The sequence below is a fragment of the Camelus bactrianus genome, chromosome 18 (assembly GCF_048773025.1).
Source record: "Camelus bactrianus isolate YW-2024 breed Bactrian camel chromosome 18, ASM4877302v1, whole genome shotgun sequence".
In the NCBI taxonomy this organism is placed as follows: domain Eukaryota; kingdom Metazoa; phylum Chordata; class Mammalia; order Artiodactyla; family Camelidae; genus Camelus; species Camelus bactrianus.
The window spans coordinates 1032505-1049539 of record NC_133556.1 but is presented as its reverse complement, the minus strand read 5'-3'; the positions used below and the strand labels follow the sequence as shown (position 1 = coordinate 1049539).

Sequence of the window (17035 nt, the reverse complement as noted above, 5' to 3'; positions counted from 1 at the left end):
GGGGGGGGGGGGGGGAATAGTCTCTTAAATGAATGGTTCTGGGACAACCAGAGGGCCACACCCAAAAATACAAACTCAGACCCCTACCTCACACCATATACAAAATTCTTAGAATAAAACAGAGGCAAATCTTTATGACCCTTGATTTAGCAGTGGTTTCTTAGATATGACACCAAACACCAAATTTTTTGGCAACAAAAAAATAGATATACTGGACTTTATCAAATTTTCAAGCTTTTGTGTCCCAAAGGACACCACCAAGAAAAGTAAAAGTGACAACCCACAGAATGGGAGAAAATATTTGCAAAACATATCTGGTAAGGGTCTAGTACCCAGAATCTGTAAAGAACTCGTCCAGCTCAAGAATAAAAAGACAACCCCAAATTTTTAGATTGAGCAGAAGATCTGAGAAGACATTCGTTTCCCCAAAGAAGACATTCAAACGGCCAATAAGACATGAAAAGATGCTCAATCATTGATCACCAGGAAGATGCAAGTCAAAACTGCAGCGAGAGACCACTTCGCACCCACCGGTTTGACTGTAACAATAAGCAAGAGAAGAACAGGTGTTGGAAGGGTTGGAGCCTCGTGCGAGCTGGTGGGATGTGAATGGTGCCGTTGCCACAGAAGCCAGTCTAGCAGTCCCAGCGTGCTCAGCATCGAGTTACCGCACCATCCAGCAACTCCACTCTGAGGCACAGACCCCACAGGAGCTGAAAATAGCTGTTTAAACAAAAACGTGCACGTGAACGTTCATAGCAGCACTGCTCACAGCAGACGAAAGGTGGAAATACCCCAAATGCCACCAGCTGATGAATGGGTAAGCAAATGTGGTCTAGTCACACAACGGAATATGATTTGGCCACAAAAAAAGGAACGAAGCACCGACACCTGCTACAACCTGGCAAGTGCTACCCCGGGTTTGCCTAAAGTCCTAAAAAGACACGCAGGGCTGCGTGCTATATGATGACATTTATACTAGTAGTCCGAGCTACTAGCACAGAGAAGGGATCTGCGACTGTCGGGGCTGGAGTTTGTGGGGAGGGCGGCTGCAAAGGGGTGTCATGAGGGACCAGCATAAGGGAGCCCCGAGATGCAGGGTTCTCTAAAGGTGGGCACAACAGCTCAGATGCCTGGGGGGCGGGGGCGGGTCACAGGAAGAAGGAACTCTGGCCAGAGGGCTCCTGTCCACCAGGCCCACAGCGGGCAGCCAGCCACCCAGCGCCAAGGCTTCACTGAGCACCGTGGATTCTGAGACTCGCTTGTGGCCGACTGCGCTGCCTAAAAAGCACCGCAGCAGCGCTCCCGCCCCAGGTGTTTGGCAGGGCTCCGAGCGCCTCTCTCTTCGAACTTGTCCATGTACCCTCCTCAGACAAAGCCTCTTGAGTCTGGACGAGGTCTGTCTCCTCCAGCCAACAGTGTGCAGCAGGACAGTTCATGCCCTTTCTGGGCCAGGTCTGTGCCCGGTGCTCTCGCCAGATGCTTCCCGGTCCCCACACTGCGAAGGAGCCCAGGCCCCACGGAGAAGCCGCCAGCCCTATCTCAGCCGGCAGTCGGCCCTCAGCCCGAGCCCTGTAATAAGCAGGACAGAGTGTCACATGGTGATGAGTGACACAGGAAACAAAGCAGAGAGGGAGATGCAGGAGAGAAGGTGACGTGACAGTCAAGACCCCAGTGACACGAGGTGGGAGCTGGCAGCCAAGTAGAAGCAGCAAGTGCAAAAGCCCTGAGGCAGCAGCAGGTCTCGAAGCTGGAGGAAGCAAGGGGTGGTGCGTCTGAGACAGAAAGAGCACAGGGGAGGCAGGGATGTGGCGGGGACATGCCGGCAGGGCCAGGAGGTGTGGGGCTCTGATGGGCTCTTCCTCGGAGGGACCTGGGACTTGGAGCGTCTGAGCAGAACCAGAACGGAGCCCATTGTCACCTGGTCTTTGATTTCCTTCTGTTTCCTCAGAAAAGCTAGAAATTAGATTTTAATGTAAAATTTCTCCATTTTAAATCTTGGCAGCTGATTCTAATATTTTTTGTTTTGTTTAATATTCTACTTTTCAGACAAAGCCTGGGTCTGGGCCACTGTCTGGGACCTGTGGTAACAGGGTGCCCGTGAGTGACCGCGGGGCTGGCCCCGGCCTGGGCCTGTCCTCTCCCTCCCCGCCCCGCCCCGATGCCCCGGCCAAATCCCCTCAAGGTCAGAGGAGAGGCCTAATGCCCGGGGCCCCTGCGGCCATGCAGGGCCGCCCACACCTAATCTCCTGATGACAGGACGGGAGCGGGTGGGCTGACACAGGGCCCGCGTGGAGCTGGAGGGGCCCGTGAGGACCAGGGTGCAGGCCACCGAGGCTTCTGCGCCCTGGGCCCTCCTGGCCTCTGCCCGGCCGCAGAGTGCCGGGCCCCTGCATGCCTCTCTCCACCCGGGCTCAGCCCAGGGGCCCTGAGACCCAAGATCCCCATATCCACCCCACCCCTCAGGCCAAAGCTCTCAGGCTCCAGATCCAATTACAGGCCCCAGAGAGAGGCGGGGGGGTGTGGGGGTGGGCGGGCCACCCGGGACCCCTCCCCTCCTGGCCACCACACGGCGCGGCCTAGCTCTGCAGCTGGCAGGGGCGCCTGGGGGAGGCGACACTGGCCTCCTGTGACTCCAGGCCTTCCTCTTCCTGGCCTGGAGGGGCCTGGTCTTTCTCGGTGACATAAGCCCAGGCTCTTATGCAGACCCCAGGAGAAGCAGGGGCACGCGGACAGTGCGCAGGGCCCGAGACGAGTGCGCAAGGGCAGGACGATTTACGAGTCTCTGTAACTTGGCTGAAGGTCGGCCTTGAGGCGCTGATTCCCAGCGCAGAACGTGGCCTCCCTCCTCCCTGCAGAGGTGGGTCTGAGTTCCTCACTGTGTGTGTGTGTGTGTGTGTGTGTGTGTGTGTGTGTGTGGAGGGGCCGGCTCTCAGGCCACCCACCCCCGGGTACGGCACCTCGAAGGTCCCCACAAGTCGTTGTCATTGTCCTTGTGGTCGTGTGGCCTCCAGGGCTCTCCCTGCACTTCCCACTCCGCTCTGTAGCCTGGGGACGGTGTGCCGCCTCCCCCTTGGGGCAGGAAGGTCCCCCGGTGCTGCCACTGCCCCAGTGGACCGGCCTCCCCCCCACACCCCATCACCCCGCGCAGCACGCCCCAGGCCCTGTACGTCACACCCTGCACACCCCCACAACCCAGAGCCCCCAGAAAGCTCAGTGCAGGCAACAGGGCCAGGCCCCTTCAGCCCCGAGCCCACCCCACCCTCTCTAAAAGCTCCTCGCTGTCCGCCCTTGAGGGGCTGGCCTGTGCCCCCACCTCCACCACCAACCCACGCGCTGCAGCCCAGCCTCAGCACCTCGGCCTGCGACTGTGCTCGGAGGCAAAATCTTTAAAGAGGGAATTAAGGCAAGACGAGGTCACTAGGGTGGGTCCTAGGCCAGCACGTCTGGGGTCCTGACAAGAAGAGATTAGGGTGCAGGCACACACAGAGGCCTGAGCACGTGGGGACGCGGGGAGGACGGCCGCCTGCGCCCCGGGGAGGGCGGCCTCGGGCGATCGCCCCCGACACCCTGACCTCAGGCTCCAGCCTCCGGGGCTGCAGGGAGTGGTCCGTGCTGTCTCAGCCGCTCCACCTGCGCTGCCTTGTTTCAGCCGCCCGCCTAGGGAGAGAACATTTCCCAGCCCGGGGCCCTGGGCTGGCAGCCCTGTGGGTGCGGCCAGAGTGGCGGCTGCGTGAGGAGGGGTCCGGCAGGAAGGAGATTCAGGGCTCAGCGCCACCAGGGGTTCCGAGTGTCTGCTCCCCACGGGCTGGGGCCGCTGCCTGCACGGGAGGGGAGGCCCCAGCCAGGAGCCCGGAGTCCCAGGCCTGGTCCTCACTCTTCTAACTCTCAGTGTGGCCCCTCCATGGGCCTCGGCCCTGGGACTGGGTGCCCCTCGCCAGCAGGTGGACGGCTAGGCTGGGGCTGAGGTCAAGGGCACTGAGCCCTCCGGCCCTGCCCCACACCCACCTCACTTCACAGGTGGGGAGCCCACAGGAGGCCGGGGCGGGGGCGGCGCCCAGCCTCAGTCCCCGGGGCACGGCAGCGGGGCCTCCTGACTCTGGGACCTGTGCTCTGCCCACCGCTGGAGGCCCGGCCCTCGAACGAGGCTCCCATGTGCACAGGAGGCTCATCGGAAGGTTTGGAGCCAAGGAAGCCACTGTCAGAGAACAGAGACACCCAAGTGCCTCCCGCCCCTGGACAGTGTCCTTTCCCATGACCTGTGTAGTGTGTCCCCAGCCCCTCCCCCAGGAACCGCCCCTGCCGCACCGTCCCAGCATCCCAGCCCCCCGGGGGCCACCTTGCTCCCTCCAGGCCACCTCACCTCCCTTCCCCTCTACATTTTCCCCTCCCCTAGGGCTTCCAGAAACCCCAACACCCCGTGCATCATGCGGAGAGGGTGGCTGTGCTCAGAAGGGGGAAGAGCAAGGCTATTAAGCAACGATCCACTAAATGGAGGGCAGCCCCCGATGAGCCCCGCCTCGCACACGGCAGAGCGCACCCCTTCAGTAGAGACCCAAGTGCACAGGGCGGACTTGTCTACCGTCTCTGGGTGTGGGAATACTTCCTGAACAAACCACAGGCACACAGCATGAAGACAAAGGTGATAAATCCAACCAGAGCAACGTTAGAAAACTGGGTGTGCTCCCACTTCACAGGTGAGAAAACTGAGGTCCAGTGAGGACACAGGGCTCCCATGAGGCCACACTCGGCGGGGAGGAGCTGAGCCTGGGTTCAAACCTGGGTGCTCCCTTCTCCCCACCACCACCTCCCTGGCTCAAATCTCCTGCCCTTGCATGGGGGCGACGCCGCAGGGTTGAGGGTTTACCTGCCTGAGCCCCGCTCCCTCCTCCATTCCCGCCCTAGCCTCTCCCAGCTTTCAGACCCAACTGCCCTTCCCACAGGTCCGCTCACACGACGCCCCCGAACAGAGCTGCACGCTCCCCGCATCCCGGCAGCAGGACCAGCTCTCCCAGCAGCTCAGGCCAGAACCTTCCATCATTTCCTCTTCCCAGCCCGCCCCCCCTCCCCGCCCAGGCCAGGAGCAAGTCTAATAGCCCCCAAGCCCCCGCCTCCCGCTGGCGGCCACACCCTGGTCTCTGCACTGCCGTGTTTTCCCACCTTTCGTCCTCAGCGGGAAGTCAGTTCACTCTCTCAGAACACACATCCCGTGCCTCCCAGCTTAACCCCTGCTGGCTTCTCACGTCCCCCCTACTGTGAACTACGAGGCTTCCTTTTTCCACATTCTTGCTCTCAGTTCTTCAAGCTCCAGTGGCCACGTGGATCCACACCAAATGTGTTTCTACCCCAGGGCCTTTGCACTTGCTGTTTCTTCTGCCGAGAAGGCACGTCCTCTAATCTGCACATGGCCTTTGTGAGACCCACTCTGGCTGCCCTAGCTGACGTCACCTCCTGTCACACACTGTGCTGGGTCATCTTCAGGACACCTCCCGCTGTCTGGAACGGTCTTGTTTCCTGCCTGTCTCTCCAGCTACGTAGACAACACTGCCCGGCACACAGCAGACTCCGTGAATATTAGATAAATGAGTGAGTAAACACCAACCGCGCAGCTTTTAGCGGAAGCCGCCACCTCCCTGCAAACTTCATCCGTGGAGAATCACAGGGCTGGACTAATCACAGCCCAGGCCCTTCAGGAGGGAAGGTCTGGGACAGCCCACCAGCCTCATTTTAACTTCTCTGCCTCTTAAAAGCCCTTGTCTCCAAATGCAGTCACGTGCTGAGGTCCTGGGCATTCGGGCTTTGACCTAGGAGTCTGGGGAGGACACAGTTCTCCCCGACCGAGCCGGACTGTCGCAGCCCTCCCCGAGACCTCCCCACTGGAGCGGGCGGAAGACGAGCGCGTCCCCTCCGAGGCAGCCGGGGTGGGAGGGAGGGCTGCGGGCTGCGTGTGCCCCGGTTGCCCACTGCGCCCTGGTGGGAGCGGCTGTGTGTGCGGAGTAGCAGGGATGGGCGGCGGAGAGGGTGGCAGCATCTGAGCCTCCCTTCTGTGTGTGAAACCCCAGAATCCTTCCCTCCGGGAAGTTCCTTCCTTGTCTCGGCAAATTCGAGCCTGGTGTCTTATTTGCAAATAAGGACCCTGGCCCTCTTTGTCATAAAAGGGGCCCGAGTCAATGGCCACTTGGCTGGAATGGAGCGGATTCAAGTCCACTTTAGGGTCTGGACTAGATCCCTGTCTAGGGTGCCTCCCAGCGGCACTGGAGGGGTAGACCAGATGGCCCCTCAGGGCCAAGCCTGATGGAAACATGACACTGGGACTGCCTCCTTGTGGACCTCCGATCGGTCTGGCACATCCCCCCCCAGGAGAAAGGCCACCGTCCCGAGATCCGCACTGACCAGTCGGGACCACGGCCCTCGGCACGCTGGCTGTGCCAGGAACTCGCCCTTGCTGGGCCAGCGTTAGCCAGCCCCTGCCTGGCCAAGCCCCAGGACAGCGCGTCAGTGGGCAGCCTGCGCCCCAGCCCCAGCGTCTCCAGCGCGGATGGCCGGCAGAACCGCTCGAGTGGATCTAAGACGCCCCTAATTGGATTCCTGACGAGTTGGAAGCTAACAGTATGCTCAGCTCGTCTTTAATTGGCGCGGGGCCGCCCGAGCTGCCGTGCAGGCAACAGCCACGGGGCCAGCTCTGACATGGAGCCGTCATCAGAGGGCCTCAGGCAGCGCTCTGCGGCTGCGGGGCCGCTCCCCCCACCCCGGAGCCATCGCCCAGCAGACCCCACCCCACTCACCCACCTCCCCAGCCCTCTCTCTGCCAGGAGGGCCCTTGGCGACTCTTTCCATGGCTCCTGGGGTGCCCGGAGCCTGTCCCCACATACACCCCGACCCTGGGAGGCTGGCCGAATTCTTGGACGCTGGGGTCTCTCCTCCCCCGCACCACCTGCCCTGCATTGCCTCGCTGGTCAGCCTCAGCCCGGCCGAAGGGGGTCTCACTGAGTAGGGGGGGACACCAGCCGGGGCAGCAGGCCTGGCTCTCACCTGAGACGCCGTGGTTTCCCCCAATGTAAGTTCTTCCCAGAGCACTGCTCCTGACCCCGCTCTGAGCCTCACTCTCCTCACGTGCAAAACGGGAAGAAAACCGCCATCTCGGCCTCTCCCCAGGCCCGCGGGCCCGGCCCCTGCAAAGGTACAGGGGTGTGTGAGGGGTCTGGCCCTGCCATCCTCCCCCTTTGGGGGCGTCCAGCCTGCCCACACCTGCATGGCTAGCCCTAGATCACCAACCAGGTCAGCCTGAGCCCGGGGAGAGCCCAGCACGAGGGGATGTGAGGAAGCCCAGAGCTGTGTCTGTGTGTCGGGTCCAGGCCCTGCAGAACTGGGCTGCGAGGAGGGCTGGGAGCCCGGGAGCCCAGGGAAGGCGACCAGCTCCCCCGGGCACTCCAGCCTGGGGCCCACCTGAGCTGCCTGGTGACCCGCTCTGAGCCTGTCTGGCCAGGCTGGGCCTCATGCCCACTCCCCTCCAGATTCCTCTTCTCCCAGGGGTCCGTTAGCCTCTGCTTCTGCCACCAGCGCCTCCAAGGAGTCATTGGGAAACCTTCCTTCCCCTTGGCTCTTGGCCCCACGACATCACTGACTGCCCAGCTGGTGGTGGGGGTTCTCAAGACGCTCCCAGGCCCCTCCGCCTCCCCTCACTCCCCCCCTCTCCCCCCGAGAGAGCCCACCACGACCTCAGCTCTACAAGCCTCGCCCAGAGGTCATCCCCGAGTGGCTCTCCGGCCAGGGCCTCTCTTTGGATACCAGCACTGTGCCCCAAGATGTCCCGCAGGCACCTCAAACTCGGTGTGCCTGAAACGCACTCGCCAGCTTTCCCCAAACATCTTTTCCTCTCACTTGACGTCCCAACTTCAGTGAAGGACGCCACCATCTAATCAGGGGATTGGACCAGAACCCTAGAAGTTATTCCTAGTTCCCAACCTCTCCCAGTGCCTGCCAGTCCTGCCAGACCCTGCCAATCTGACCTCCTCCGGGCCTCACTGACCCGTCTCCCCCGTGGTGGCCCGGAGGCACCTGCGTACCCCACCGACATCTTGACCACAGGGGGCTGGGCGTCAGTGTGTCCTTGGGGCTCCTCCCTGCAAGCAGGCGGCCCAGCTGACCAGTGGAAGAAGCCACTCTCGGGGCCATAGCGGCCAGTTCAGGGATGGCACACGACTCCATCTTTCTCAAGATTTCTCTTCCAGGGATAACAATGGCTTGTGCCTTTCTGGTTGTGATGCTGGGGGGACGTTACGAGGAGGAAACTCATCCTCGGGGAGAGAGGGGCTCAGGGTGGGGGCCGGGGGAGGGACGGAGAACGACTCTAACTGTGCCCTTGGATCCAGCCACCCCTGCAGCCTGGACTTCCCAGTTAGGTGAGCCGCCTAATCTTACTGGAGCTGGGCTCTCCTCTCTAGCAAGCGGGGGTCCTCCCACCACAGCCTCTGAGAGATCCCCCGGCCTCGGGATTCAAGCCCTTCAAGCCAGCCTCCGAGCGGTGCGGCCACTGAGATCCCTCGAAAGCACAAATCTGATCCTCTTGCCTGTCAACCCCGCTCCCCCACCACCAGGCTCACCAGTGTCCCCAAGACGGAGTCAAACTCCCTGGCATGGCTTCCAAGCCATGTCTGTCCCCACGCCTGCCCCCACTGTCCCTTCACGCCCGAGACTCAGTTGGGAAGGAAGGACTTGCAACTCTCCAAGAACACCTAGCTTTGAACTTACTGTTCCACCAGCTTAAAGCATTTCTGCTGCATCACACGCCCCGGCTTGGCGAACGCCCGGCCGGTCTTCTAGACCACCCAGGACGGGGTGGGTTACAAGGACCATCGTGCACCTTGTAACCCCTGGGCTTACGCAGCGTAACTGCCTGTTGCTTTATCCTTCTCTGCCTCTGGGGGCAGGAACTGTGCTCGCCCCACACCCTCCGTTCCCGTGCGTAGCAGACATTCACCTAAGTTGTTGAACAGTCAGGAGAATTGTGGGATCCAGAACCCAGCAGCTCTCGGCCCTGGCTCTGCCACTTCCTGGCTGTGTGACCTCGGGCAGGTTGCTAACCCTCTCTGTGCCTGGCTGCTCACCCATACACTGGAAGTGAGCACACCTGACTCACAGAATCAATGCAGCGATTGCTGAGATAGGGCCCTGAAGGCACTCGGCACACAGTCAGTTCTCAGCGACGTATGTTTACGCCCCTGCCTGGCACACAGTAGGTGCTCGGTAAACGTAAAGGCGCTGCACACACTCCAAGGGGCCGCCCGTCCGGCTGGCTCTCTGGTCTCTCCTGGAAACACGAGCTCTGTGACAGGCCCCGGCACCCGGCCAGTGCCACTCGCTGCCAGGCCAGGCCAGGCTGAGAAGCTGCCCCTTGGCCGGCAGAGGCGGGCGGGGTGGCTCTCCCCGAGCCCCAAGTTGCTCTGGGCTCCCAGGCAGACTGGGGGCTCGTCACAGCGACTCACGTGTCCCTTCGCGTCAGACACCAGCTCCCGGTCCTTCTCTGTGTTAACACTGCTCCAAATTCCTGCCTTTCCCATTTCAGTTCTCTCCTGTTGGATGGCTCTGCCTTTGCCCTTGATAAGCCTCATTTTATTTTTCTAACTTACTCAGACAAAGCTGGATTGTTTTCAAATTATCTAAATTATTAGCCATTCTGTCCGTTTAATGGTATCTGCAAATGTTCACCCACGGATTTGCCAGCCTGGCCTCCAGGTCAGACGTCCATGTGCTTCGGGGAGACAGCCCCCAGCCAGGGTCCCCGGGAGCCGGACCCAGCGCCAGCCTCCAGACTGCCCGTTTGGCCAAGGTGCGTCTCGCAGGAGCAAGCAAAACGTGGGGACGAGACCCCAGCGTGTGATTGGCTTCTGGCCTCACCAGATTAGAAGGGAAGGGGCCGTGGGGTGTGGGGTGTGGGGTCTGAGATGAGTGAGTGGCGAGAGGACAAGGGGCCACCCTCCAAATAAGCCATGTAACCCCAGAGGGCCGGGTCCCGTGGGGCAGTGGGGGGAGAGGAAGAGGTGGCCATGCGGGGGCCCCTCAAAGGTGATGCTAAAACCACAGACAGAGGAGCCAGGTAGCAAACCCCGGTACTAAAGGGAATCAAAGGGATGAGTGTCTTTGTTGGCCAGCGGGAGCCAGGCGCGGGCACCCGGGCCCGGGAGCCCCTGTCTGCCCGGGCCTGGCAGGCTGCTCAGGGACGCAGAGCTTCCGGTGCTTAAAAGGAATGTACTGTTTTTAAACAGCTACCATCTATGGGTGCTCCAGCACGTGCCAGGCACTGTTTTAAATACTTTACAGAAAACAGTGAACCCCCTCAACACCCCGGTGAAGGCAGGCACGGTTATTTTCCGACAGCTTTGTTGAGATGTAACTCTCACACGTGCCAGTCACCCGCTCGGAGTGCGCCGTTCGATGGCTCCTGGTACCCGCAGCGAGGTGTGCCCCCGCCGCCAGCAGTCAGCTCGAGAACACTTTCATTACCCCAAAGAGGAGCCCTGCGCTCCTCAGCCGTCCCCCGGCCCCCACCCCTCCCGGGCCCGGAGACCGCCGGTCCGCTGTCCCGGTGGCCTTGCCTGCTCGGGGCGTTCCACAGCAGTGCAGTCACAGCCTCCGGGGCCTGTGTGCTGGCTTCTTCCACTGAGCAGCCTGCTCTCAGGAGCCATCATGCGCAAGCACACGTCTGAACCTCAGTCCTGGGTTTTTTTTTTTTGTTTTTTTGTTTTTAATTTTTGCTGAAGACTCTTCGAACGTGACTGTTGTCATCTGTTCACCCGCTGACGGCGTTGAGGTTCTTCCCACCCGTCGGCTACTGTGAACGCGCTGCGACGACCGTCCTGAGCAGACGTTCCTGGGAACGTAGGCTTCCCTCGCTCGTGGGTCGGAACCAGGGAGTGGGATTGCCGGGTCAATGGTAGTTCTGTGTTTGGCCATTTGAACTGCTGGACTGTTTGAGTGGAATCTATTTTGAAGATGAAAGACAGGAAACGAGAGTGGCGCCTGAGGGCACGTGCCTGGGCAGCCCCGGGAGACGGGGACTCCTTTTTGTCCCTTCATTTCTGTGCCCCTGGCAACGGGGGGGCCTTCCATGAATGAGCAAATGAGCGAGTGAATAAAGGGGGTGAAGCAAGGCACCTGGGGGAAGAGGGAACGGAAGAGACAGCGGAGGAGTCTGGGTTCACAGTCACGAAGTGAGCTCTGCTCCACCCCAGCCAGGTGGGCGGCCTGTGCCCGGGCTGGCGGCCCCGCCAAGTGACAAGCGGCACTCAGCTCCCGCAGCCCCTGAACACCTGTTTCCTCTCGCCTACCTGGGGGCTTCGGCTCGCTCGGGGAAATTGGCGCTCAGGCCTCGCCTTTGCCACGAAGTCCCCCCTCCCAGCCTCTCGCTGTGACAAGGTCTCCCCAGAGTGTCACTTCCACCCCCGCGGTCTGAGGCTGTAACGGCGCTAAACAGAACACGGAGAGGAAGAACCCCGCTGAGGGGGCCTCCGGCCCACACGGCACACAGAGCCTGAGGAGCCCGGGGGCTTCCTGGGGGTGGAAGTCAGAGCCGGGCTCAGTGCCCAGGGTGGCCGCCCCCAGGGGTGCGCCCGGCCCCACCCGCTGCCGGCTCCCCGCTCCCGGCTCCCCGCTCCCGGGGCAGGAAGCTCCCCGCGCTCCAGGCTGCGTCTCTTGCGTCCTGAGCCGCAGAACTGAGCTCGCAGGCGTCACAGCCCAGCTCCTTAACGGTCTCCACAAGCAGGTGGCTTGGTGGGCTCCTGGGCCCCCCTGCAGGCTGCGAGCCCCGACCCCGCATCCCGCGTCCAGGCGTCCAGGCCTCCAGCCTCGTCCCAGCCCGCCGGGCCCCCGCCCCGGGCCCTGCCCTGCCCTGCCCTGCCCTGCCCTCCCCTCCCCTCCCCTCCCCTTCCCTCCCCTCCCCTTCCCTCCCCTTCCCTTCCCTTCCCTTCCCTTCCCTTCCCTTCCCCCTTCCGCCACCTGCCTGGTTCCCACTCCTGGGCAATCCGTGCGCATCCGCATAGCACATAGACTTCCCCACAAACGCTGCTCCCAGGGCCACCTTCCCCGTCAAGGGTGGGGGTCCTCCGTGTCCCCTCCTTGACCCTGGACGGGCCTCTGCGAGCACCTTGGACAGAGCACAGCTGAGAGGTGCTCGAACAGTCGCTCGGGCAGCTGCGACAAATACCCAAGGCCGGCGGCTTAAACAACACACGTCTCCTCCCGGGTCTGGAGTCCAGAGGTCAGGGGCCCGCGGGCTGGTTCCCCCAGGCCTCCCTCCTTGGGGTGCAGGCGGCCGTCTTCTGCAGCCTCACGGGCCCCTCCCTCCGTGTGTGCCTGTGTCCTAGTCCCCTCTTATCGGGACACTTGTCAGACTGGATTAGGACCCACGCATGTGACCTCGTTTTGCCTTGATCATCTCTTTAAAGAGCAGGGCTCCACCACAGTCCCATGCTGAGGCACTAGGGATTAGAGCTCAGCTACAAATTTGGAGGGGACACAGTTCAGCTCATAACAGACGCCTGGAGTCATGAAAGGTCACGAGGCCCTCGTTCTGCAGAGCAGAGAACGGGGACTCTAAGAGGGTCGGCCGCCTGCTCACGCCAGGGAAGGGCCCCGGCGAGACCGGACCCGCGCTGGTCTCAGCCAGTCTCGGCCAAGCGCTGAGTCACGTTGCTTCAGCCCGGGCAGTCGCCCCCGACTCGAGTCCTTTCCGGGCCCCACGCCTGGGCAGGTACAGGGCCAGCAGCCAGTAAGCATCCCCGAGGAGTGGCTGGAAGCCACTTACAAAAAGCACAAAGGACGCAGCCACAAGGAGCCCGAGGCAATGGGCTGTTGGCCCCTCACCCCAGACACAGGGAGGGTGGGACCTTGAGAGGCTGGGGGCCTTCAGGTTGGCTTGGATTTTTCCACGAGGTTGAGATGGGTCCCAGGGACAACGGAGAATCCTGGCACCAGGAAGGGCTCAGGTCGGGGTTGGAGCCGGGTCTCAGGGCCAGACGCCAGCACCCTTCTCCCTCCCCTCCCCGTGGGACCCTCTGGGTCTACGTGGCTGGGAGCGCAGGTGACACACGTGGGCTCCAGGTGTGTGCCCACCCCCACCTCTGCATTTACATCACCTTTCACTCCTCTCCCCCGTGCCTCCCCCACCAGGACAACAGATTTCTTTGCAAACGGACAACAGATTTCCCGACCCCATGGGAATAAAGCTGCTCCACAGCCAGCTGCGGGGCACTGACCTCCCCATCCCAACTCCCAATCCGATTGGTCTAGCTTAAGTCAGGTGACCAGCGTGGTCCAATCATCAGGGCCCAGGGTGGGCACAGGGCAGGACCACAGGAAGACAGGTCAGCTGGGCCACCACGAGCTGCTGGATTCACCCTAAAACCAGCAGCCCCCGTCAGTGTCAGGTCCGTCTCTGCACTGGACTCACCTCTCCCGTGGCTGCCTCTCCTGCCTGACCCCCCTCAGGGATCGACAAGGGGCTGGCACACGCGGCTTCTCCCCGATACGGACCAGATGGGCAAGCCGTGCACCTCCACTCATGCTGAGTGTGCGGTGCGGCCGTCTGGCTGGAGGGGCAGTGTCCAGGGAAGTGATAGGCACCTTGGCCGGTCGGAAAAAGGAACGTTGTGTTTGGTTCTGAGTGGCTCACGTTAGGGACACTGGCAGATCAGAACGCCCCCAGGAACAGGATCGTCGGACACGGACACCAGCCTGGGGACACGTGGTTACGGAGTCGGAGGCGGGCAGCGGAGAGGCAGACGAGCTCGCCGCCTTCAGACACGGGCAGGGCGGGGGGGGGGGCGGGGGGATCTGTGCATCGTCAGGGGTCAGAACACCGTCACCCAGAGCAGACTTTTCCCAACCCTGGAGAGACCATCTCACAGCCGAACCTGCCGGGTACAGGACTCGCCTGCTCCTGGGGGCAGTGAGCGCTCCAGCACAGGCAGTATTCAAACAGAAACAGGGCAGCGGGGGCCAGGGACGCCGCACAAGGAGAGCAGCCGGCCCCCTGCTCCCGCAGCCCCTCCAGGCTGGCTGCCGCCACGCGGGCCGGCTCTCGGGAGAGCACGCCTCTCTCTCTCAAACCGAACCCTCCCTTCTCATCATTTCTGTTGTGTCGAGTCCTCCAGTAACAGCTGTTGAGAAGTCACATTTGTACCTTCTCAGGCGCTCTCTTGAACTTGGAGTGCAAATTAACTTCATGTGATCTGAAATAGAAAAGGTCGCCTCTCCCGCAAATTAAAAGCTGGGCGACGCTTGCCAAGTCCATGAGCGTGTCAGGTTCTGTGGGGACGTCCGCGGGAAGGGCCGGGCGTCCACCCCACTGCCACACTCACGAGGACGGCTCCGCACCGTCCTCTCTCAAGGCCGTCTGCCCGGGTCACGGCGTCCTCCCCGGCTGCAGCCTCTTCACCCCGGTAGCCCTTCCTGCTGGTGGGCTGGCCTCTCGGGGTCTCCTGAGTGTCCTGAACTCCCACCCAGGGCACGCGGAGCCAGGACCCTGTCCGGCCCATCTTCCCAGCTTTTTCCCACGGGCCCTCCATCCCGTGTCGTGTTGGAGGTGGGCAGGGCATGGCAGAGGGGACCTTCAGTCTCCCCATGCTGCACCAGGGCAGAGCCCCCTTCCCATGTTCTCGTGTGTCCCCACACCCAGATGGATGCTTCTAAAGCCCCTCGGACACCAGAGGTCCTGGCTACCCTCCCGGCCCCCTCCCCACTCCCTGCCTTCCCCCATCACCAGGGCTGAACTGCCCTTGACTGCACCACTTCCAGAGTTCTCCCACCCCGACACACACATCAGCAAGACTCAAGGACATCGCTGGACCTTGAAATGCTAAACAGGGGTCAAGGGACCAGAGGAAATGTTCTCACTCCCAGACCCTGGTTGTCCAGACTTCCCCTTGCGTGAGCTGGCTCTGTGGCCCTGGGTAGACCACTCACCCATCTGTTCTGGGTGGGGTCCTCCCTCCTTCCCCACCCAGGGGCCTCGAGGCTCGGGGCTCAGCCCTGGAGATGGAAGACGTCAAGGGAACGTAAAAAGCATGATTGTTATGCTAGTGTCAGACGGCTGTGCCTGTGCATGTGAGTGGGACTGCGGGGACGCTCAGCGTGTCGGGAACGCCAGGTGTGAGTGCTGGGCCTGTGACTGCAGGGTTAGGCACCCGGGCTCAGAGGTGTGAGAGGTCAGCCTCTGGGGGGCTTGGCTCTGTTGTCCATCAAGAGGTAAGCAAGCACCCGCGGGGGCCCCATGCAGGGGGGAGGGAGGTGGCCCAGGGCGGGCGTGGGCGCCTTTAGGGGGAGCAGACTGGGCAGTGTGGGGAGAAGAACAGAGCACAGCTCTGGGCGGGGGCCTGTGCTGTCCTCTTCCAGCTCCATCTCAGGTGGAGGGGCCGTGTGCCCCCAGGGTCCATGCGGGCACAGGGCCAGGCAGAGGCAGCAGTGCAGAGACTGGGTCGTCTCCAGCAGAGGCTGCACCACGGCGGCACGGGTGCCTGCAGGATTCCTAGGATCTCTAATTTGATCTTTTTTATTCCAATTTGATTTTAATTTCAAATCCCAATTACTTGCTTTTAAGGAAGAAGTTAGGCAGATGTAGCTGGATCCAGGAAGACGGCTTAGGGGAGAGTCAGCGGGGTCAGCTCTGCCTGATGAGGCCCCTTGTTGCGGCCAGCCTTGGAGACACGGCCCAGCAGCGGCCAGCTGTCACCTCGCGGTAGGGGCTGCCCCAGGAAGGCCACCAGGGGAGGAGGCCAACCCCTCCAGGATGCAAACTCGCCCCTTCAACTGACCAGACTGGGAGTGGCCATCAGTGGAGGACCAGGGAAACAGCTGAGGGCATCAAAGCCTGGATGGTCCCCCTCCCTGAGAGGAGACAGAGCACAGACCACAGCCCTGCAGGGACAGACAGGAGTGATCCAGGGGACGTAGTCCGCATGGGGCCATGGAAAGGATGGAAGGATCAGAGAGCACGGCTCAGACCAAGGAGAAGTCAGCCGGTCCCCAGCTGGCCAGCACTTTTGTTCTAGTCCCTCAGCTGACCAGAACCCCGACCAGGGGGAGGAGGCTGCTGCTGCTGCTGGGTCAGGAGCACCGTCACACTTACTGTCACCAGCAGCAGCTCCTCCTCACCCTCACTGCCGTCGTCACCACCATCATCACTGTTGTCACCACCACCACCACCACAGACATCACCACCGTCAGCTTCATCTCCACTGTCGTCACCACCATCACTGCCATCACCACTGCCATCATCATCACCATCATCACCATTATCACCATCAACACCATCATCATTGCCATTATCATCCCCATTATCACCACCATCATCACCATCTCCATCACCATCATCACCATCACTGTTACCTCCACTATCACCATATTTCCATCACCATCATCACCATTATCACCACCAACACCATCATCATTGCCGTTATCATCACCATCATCACCTTTATCCCCATCACTATCATCACCATCACTGTTGCCATCATCATCAACTCATGGTCTAAGCAGACTCTCCCTAGGCCTATGCGAATGCTGGCTCCTCCTTCTAGAACTCTCTATACACCTTTGCCTAGAAAAAGATCTACTCAGTCATTAGGTCTGAGCTGTGAGAGCTCTTCATGGAACTTTCCCCTGAGAACCCCCACCCCTGCTCTGGGTGCCCACAGCCCATTTCCGCATCACAGCACTGAGTACACTAGATTGGAGCTGCTTGTCGAGTGTCCCTCCAACTAGGAGGTCAGCTCCTTGAAAACAGCCTTGCCCGTCCTCATGCTCCTCAGCCCCGGGAGAAGGCTCACCCACAGTCCATGCACAGAGAAACACGTCAGCAGCTAACTACCCCAACGGGCTGTGCCCCAGCTCGGGCCCGGCAGGCTCTGGGCTGGTGTCTTACACTCATGATTCCTAGCTCTTAGAGCACCTCACGGTTCAGGCCTTACCTACAAGGCCACTGCCATTCAGAGACAGTGATTGACTTGCCCACGGTTGCACAGCTCCTTAGAGGCCATAC

At 61.4% G+C, this 17035-nt stretch overlaps 1 long non-coding RNA gene across 1 annotated transcript; it reads left to right on the top strand.

Annotated features, from left to right (window-relative positions):
• The first annotated feature begins 2574 nt into the window (after window positions 1-2574).
• LOC141573842 (uncharacterized) lies at window positions 2575-11703 on the top strand. Its single transcript, XR_012500171.1, has 3 exons — window positions 2575-2860; window positions 4397-4697; window positions 4944-11703. It is a non-coding gene; the product is annotated as an uncharacterized LOC141573842 (long non-coding RNA).
• The last annotated feature ends 5332 nt before the right edge of the window (window positions 11704-17035 follow it).